The 6809-nt window shown below is 41.7% G+C and overlaps 1 pseudogene; it reads left to right on the top strand.

The window, feature by feature from the left end:
• The first annotated feature begins 5678 nt into the window (after window positions 1-5678).
• LOC138080307 (S-phase kinase-associated protein 1 pseudogene) lies at window positions 5679-6201 on the top strand (annotated as a pseudogene).
• Window positions 6202-6809: the final 608 nt, after the last annotated feature.

Raw genomic sequence — 6809 nt, 5'->3', positions numbered from 1 at the left:
TCTTTTCCTTCCTATCCTCTCCTCCCAATTTTCCAAACCCTAATTCCAGTTTAATATCACTTGAGTGACTAACACCAAGCCTCTACACACTAACCTCACCCATGTTAATGTCCATTTGGTCCACACCCGCCATGCTGCCCTGCCCTTACTGGAGAGGTGGGGTCTTTTGAGGGATGTAAGTGATTTGAAAGGTGACGAAGTCAAATATTACAGTACTCTTGGCCTTGTGGGAGATTCTGGACTAAAATGAAGAAACAGCGAATCTCCCTTCCATACTCACATTTTATTACAGTCATCAGCTGATGAAAGGCTCACTTCTGGCTATGATGGGCCAAGGAAGCCATCACTAGGAAAAACCAGGAGCCATCTGACACTGACCTGCTTGCACCTCCAGAGCAGTGCGTTAACTACCAGGCATGGGGATTCACCACTGGAGATGCACCTGAGAGTAGGGGCTGGCTCAGGAAGACCCAGGGGACACAAAAGCTCTGAGTTGCTGGGAAGTAATTTTGTCATTTGAGCTTAACTCTTCAAGTTTTACTGGCAGAAAATTCTATTTATCTATAGCAGCTGTTAGAATCACAATCACCAGGTACCCTATGTAAGGTCAAAGATGCGAATCTCATCTGTCACCAGTGAGTGATAAGTAGTAGGTAATGTGAGTGAGAAATGACACTTATTTCACAGAGTATACCCTCCTCTGACCTAGGGGTTTTACCTCACCTCATTTAATTTACCTACGGTCTTCAGTTAGTTCTTTCACACTGCAGATATAGGTTCTTTGTCACAGAGTAGTAGATGAAATATGAATTCAAATGTATCTCTCTTGAAAAGGAACTATCCAAGGAACAGACTGGAAGAAGAAAGAGACAATAACACCCATATATTTTTATTAGAGTAGTGAAAGAATGGTATATGGTGAAAGCATGTGTTTTTGTTTCATTTGGCCCTAAGGTGTGGTATTACTTAATGTATCCACTCATATACACCCCTTCCCATAACTGCCACTCATCTTTCTGCCTCTTTGTTTTCTCCATGAAGCAGATTTCTGTGACTATTCAAGGAATCAGGAACTGCCTTGAACTTTTGCTAAAGCAGTTGAAGAGAGAAAAACAATCTAGTTTTTTTTTCTGAAAAATAAAAGCAAGTACTGCCCTCTCCTCTTAAATCACCTTGACTGAGCCTTCTCTGCTTCTGTCAGCTTCTCTCAGTTTGGGACCCAGTTATTATATCTTCTACTGTTAGTCACAAAATATCTACAACATTCTCTACCCACATCCAAACAACATAAAATCGAATCTAGAAGTGAATGCTAAAAATTGAGTGAGATTAAAAAAAAGAACCAATTATCTCTAAACAAAACAAACTCAAAAAGACTTGTGCTCACTGATTTGTTCCTGTGATGACTAGAACATTCCTACGTTCAAAGAAAGAATGTAAAATGGTACACTATCATGAAAAACAGTGCCATACTTTTTTATAAAGGTAAACAAGCTACTACCATATGACCTAGCAATCCTACTCCTAAGTAGTTAGCCTAAGTGAAGTCGCTCAGTCGTGTCCGACTCTTTGCGACCCCATGGACTGTAGCCTACCAGGCTCCTCTGTCCACGGGATTTTCCAGGCAATAGTACTGGAGTGGATTGCCATTTCCTTCTCCAGGGGATCTTCCCGACCCAGGGATCGAACCCAGGTCAATCTGGGCAGAAATATTGACAGTGGATTTGTTATTGTCAAAACCTGGAAGCCACCCAATGACCTTTGTGAACATTTAAAGCAAAAAGGTAAGTGGTTTAGCCAGCAAAACCCAGTTTGTTTGGGAGTAGCAGAGGAATTGCAGTTTGGGACATGACAACTGAGATGAATCATAGACAAGTCCAGAGGGCAAAGGAGAGGAGCATTTCTTTCATAAAAGAAAGGAAGTTGGGAGGAGCTGCTTGAACAAATGTTTATTGGAGGAGAACAAGAATTTGGGGTTGTGGTGGCTGCTCACTGGCTGAGTTGCTGCTGGGAAAGAAGAAAATCTTCCTTCTTCCTGTTGGGCTATTTAAAGGAAGCTGCCACACTGGTGCATGTGTGACAGCTTTCCTTTCAGGGCTTCCTCACTCCATTTTGAAAAGATATTTTTCTTTATTCATTTTTACACCTTCAGTTGTGGAATAGTACAAAACACGATACATCCACACTAAGGAATATTACTCAGCAATAAAAAAGAGTAATCTACTAGTACATATAAACATGAATAAACCTCAAATATGTTATGCTAAGTGAAGAAGCCAGAATCAAAAAGCATTATGTGATATATAATTCATTCAGGCAAAAACTGTGGGGACAAAGGGGCTTCCCAGGTGGCTCAGCAGTAAAGAATTCACCTGCAATACAGGAGACACTGGTTGACCTCTGTGTCAAGAAGATCCCCTGGAGGAGGAAACGGCAACCTATTCCAGTATTTTTGCTGGGATAATCCCAAGGACAAAGAAGCACACAGGAACAAAAAACAGACCAGTGGTTGCCAGGAGCTGGGGATAGAGGAGGAAATCACTACAGAGGGAGTTCTTCTGGGTGGTAAAACCATTCTTAATCTTGACTGTGGCGGTAGCGACACAACTTACGTGTCTGTCAAAACTTACAGCTCAGATAGTAAAGAATCTGCCTGCAATGCAGGAGACCAGGGTTCGATCCCTGGGTTGGGAAGATCTCCTGGAGAAGGAAATGGAAACCCACTCCAATATTCTTGCCTGGGAAATCCCAAGGTCAGAGGAGCCCGGCAGGCTATAGTCCAGAGAGTCAAAAAGATTTGGACACGACTGAAGTGACTTAGCACATTAAAAAATGTACTGTATGTATATGACATTCCAATTAATCTGACATAAAGAATAAGTGACACCCCCTCTATCTATATACGATAAAGGCGGTTCATCTTATTCTTACCTCCTGCAAGTACTTTTGTATCTGTGTGATCCATACAACTGAAGGAATACTGCTGCTTTTGGTGCTTTTATGAAACAGCAGTCATGTCATTCTTTGCAAGCTCACTTTGCACTCTGCTCATGCTGGCCTCACGTAGTCCTGGACACACTGCAGCCTCCACACCACCACCCCTCTGCAACACCAACACCCCTCCATTAGGGCCGCTCTGCCCCAACAGCTCCCCCCACTAGCTCCTTCTGATGCTGTAGGTCTCTGCTTAAGCATTACCTCCTTAGAGAAGCTCCCCTTGATTCTTTCAAGCTAGAGAATCTGTTATTCTCAGCCACCATGCCCCATTGGTTTGCTTTGATAGTCATAACATTTCACGTTTTACTGTTTACTAATAAACTTTTTAAAATCACCTAAATAGATCTCCCTCAACTTAGATGGGGTTATGTCCCAATAAACCCATTGCAAGTTGAGACTATCATTAAGTCAAAATGCATCTACTACACCTCACCTGCTGAACATCATAGCTGAGCCTAGCCTACCTTAAACATGTTCAGAATGTGTGGGCAAAAGCATCTAATGCAAAGCTGCTTTATAATAAACTGTTGAGTCTAATCCCCAGTGTTACGGTATTAAGGGAAGGGGCCTTTGGGAGGCAGTGAGGTCATGAGAGTAGAGTCCTCATGAATCACATTAGTCGCCCTTATGAATGAGACCTCAGAGAGCTCCCTGTTCTTTCCAGCCATATGAGGACTAAGCTAGAAGACCTCCATCTACAAACCAGGAAGGGGTCTCAGACACCACATTTACAGGCACACTGACCCTGGATGACCCAGCCTTCAGAACTGTGTGAGGTACATTTCTGTTGTTTATTAGTCACCCGGTCTATAGTAGCTTGTTATTGCACTCAGAGCAGACTAAGAAAACATGTATTCAATAAACTTTTGTTGAACCCAGGAGCCTAGAGACCCTGCTCAGAGTGAGCAAAAGCAATCAGCAGCAGCAGACCAATCAGCAGCAGCAGAAGTCAAGACAGTATTATGATTACCTATAAAGCCAACAGCTGCTATTATCTCCTAGTCTAGAGGCATAAGGTGTCCGTACTGTATTGAATTGCACTGAAATCCAAGCTATATAAAACAGTTCATCCCTTCCTCACCAGTACATTTCTTCTCTTCATTGAAAACCTTCTGGGGTGAATTCCCTGGAGTCTGGGCAGAACCAAATCATGTCTATTGCACATTGAACCATTATGATGACGAGCCTGTTCCCACAATATATCTTTGCTCCGTGCAATACCACAGCGAGAACTCAAATACAATAGGAAAGGATCAGGTTTGATCAATATGTGATCCAAAAACCTTCTCAAACTCAGTAAATTATTAACTGATAGATAAATTAAAGCTTTTCCTAATGAAAAAGTGATTTCAAAGGATCATTTCCTACTTAAACCACAGTCCAAGATTCAGAGGTTGATTTCTTCTCTGGTAATTATGAGCCAAATGTTTAAATTTTAGGCTCATATATTAACTACATATTTTCCCCCCTGAATCAAAATCTATGTCTGCAGAAACCACTGAACAACTTTTTTACTTGGGGTTTTCTTAAACATGTGTCATTAATGTTTTAGAGTGAGGTCTTGGTATCTGACATCCCCTCTGCCCAGAACACTCTTCCCATGTATCCTCATGGTTTACTCCTTCATCTTCTTGGAGACTTGGCTCAAAATTTATCATATCAATAGGTTCATCCTAACTACATAATATCACACCCATCATCTTTCCCATCCAGCTTCTGCGTTCCCCTTTCCTCCATGGTACTTATTCCCCATCTGCCATACGGAAAACGCTGTATGTTTTGTTTATTACACGTTTCCTCATTTTTACTGATTATTGTATCTCCCCAGCCTAAAACAGTGCCTGGCACATGTAGGTGATCAATAAATATGTGTTGAATGGATACTAAATAGATTGTTATAACTTATACTATCAATCATTCCCCCTAGATGATATATATTTACTTTCTCAGTTGTCAGGTGGGAGTTCATAGCTCAGGAACTGCAAAGTCCAAGGGAAAACTAACGTTTCTTAGGCTTTATGGTGTTCCCGAGCTATCCTCACTGATGAGGGCATTTCTCTGAAATTCTCAGGACAAACCAAGCAAGTCTCGGGGGGAAGCAACATGATGGAAAGACCAGTGTCCTGGGCTCCAGGACTCACCAAAGCCATGGTGTCAGCTAATTCACGTGACTCTCTGAGCCTCAATTGCCTCCACTATAAAAAGGAGACGTGCTTGCCTCCCTTATCAGGCTGAAATGTGGGTAAACTGAGAATCTTTCCCCTCCCAAACTCGTCTCCCCCTACTTCCCCATGCCTCCCTGCCTTACCTTACCTTCTGGGTCCTATTCCATTGTGGAAATGTGATAAACTAACCAGAGCCAATGAGTGTTAATGGGTTAATGTGCCTGGATTTTTACTCTTTTATTTTTAAATGAAGGTTTAGAAAGTCTTTGGCCTTAATCTGGATGAACAATTTTAGATTAAATCAAGAAGGGAAGAATTACGGCTAGAGTCGAGGCGGGGGTGGTTTGTGGTTAATCACTTAAGGATCAATGTTCCTTTTGGTATGCCCAAAATAGTAGACTTCAAAATGATTCAGGGCTGTAGTGGCCTTGTTCTCCGCTTTTCAGTTTTGCTGATTGACGACGTCGCCCTGCTCACTTCAGCCTGCGGCCCACCATCTCCTTGAGACCTAACACCATGCCTTCAATTAAGTTGGAGAGTTCTGATGGAGAGATATTTGAAGTTGATGTTGAAATCGCAAAACAGTCTGTGACCATCAAGACTATGTTGGAAGATTTGGGAATGGATGATGAAGGAGATGATGATCCAGTCCCCTTGCCAAATGTTAATGTAGCAATATTAAAAAAGGTCATTCAGTGGTGCACCCACCACAAGGATGATCCTCCTCCTCCTGAGGATGATGAGAACAAAGAAAAACGAACAGATGATATACCTGTTTGGGATCAAGAATTCCTGAAAGTTGACCAAGGGACACTCTTTGAGCTTATATTGGCAGCAAACTACTTAGACATCAAAGGTTTGCTTGACGTTACCTGCAAGACTGTTGCTAATATGATCAAGGACAAAACTGAGGAGATTCGAAAGACATTCAATATCAAAAATGATTTTACTGAAGAAGAGGAAGCCCAGGTACGCAAAGAGAACCAGTGGTGTGAGGAGAAGTGAAATTTCATGTCTAACGCTGTAACACTGTAAGGATTATTCCAAATACTAGTTGCACTGCTTTGTTTATAATTGTTAATATTAGAAAAACAGTCAACAAATGCAGCAGCAAGTCAATTGTGTTAGCAGAATGTTGTCCTCATTGCATGTGTAGTTTTAGTACAGTTCCCAAACTTAAGGCCCAGTTTCTTCCAGTATGATTGAAAGTTTCTTTTCTTTGCTCTGAATAAAATTGAACTGTGGGTTCCCTATAGAAAGTGGCATTTTGGGCTTTCCCTTTTTGTAAAGCAATTTCTGCCTAGTTTATTGTCCAGTTAATTTTAGTTCAGTGACTTTTAAAGTTGGTGTTGTAAATAAAGCAACGTGCAAAAAACCTTCTGAAATAGAAAAAAAAAAAAAGATTCAGGAAGCAACAGCTGCAGGCCTTGGGGAATTATTCCTATGTATCCAGGCTTCTCCTGGTTACTTTACCTTAGGTACACACATGCATTCTAATGGAAAAGTTTGCAGTAGTTTCCAGTTCAGTATTCTTTTGCTGCAAAGCAAATCACAGGCCATGTAGAGAGAGGAGCCCTGCCCTGCCCTGCCCTCAAAACCCCCTCAGTATTGTCTCTAAATTGATAGATGTTCTGTCTCTAACCCTGA

This window comes from Capricornis sumatraensis, chromosome 5 (assembly GCF_032405125.1).
Source record: "Capricornis sumatraensis isolate serow.1 chromosome 5, serow.2, whole genome shotgun sequence".
Classification (NCBI taxonomy): Eukaryota; Metazoa; Chordata; class Mammalia; order Artiodactyla; family Bovidae; genus Capricornis; species Capricornis sumatraensis.
Note: the sequence above shows the minus strand (reverse complement) of the source record. Positions and strands in the feature narration are given on the sequence as shown.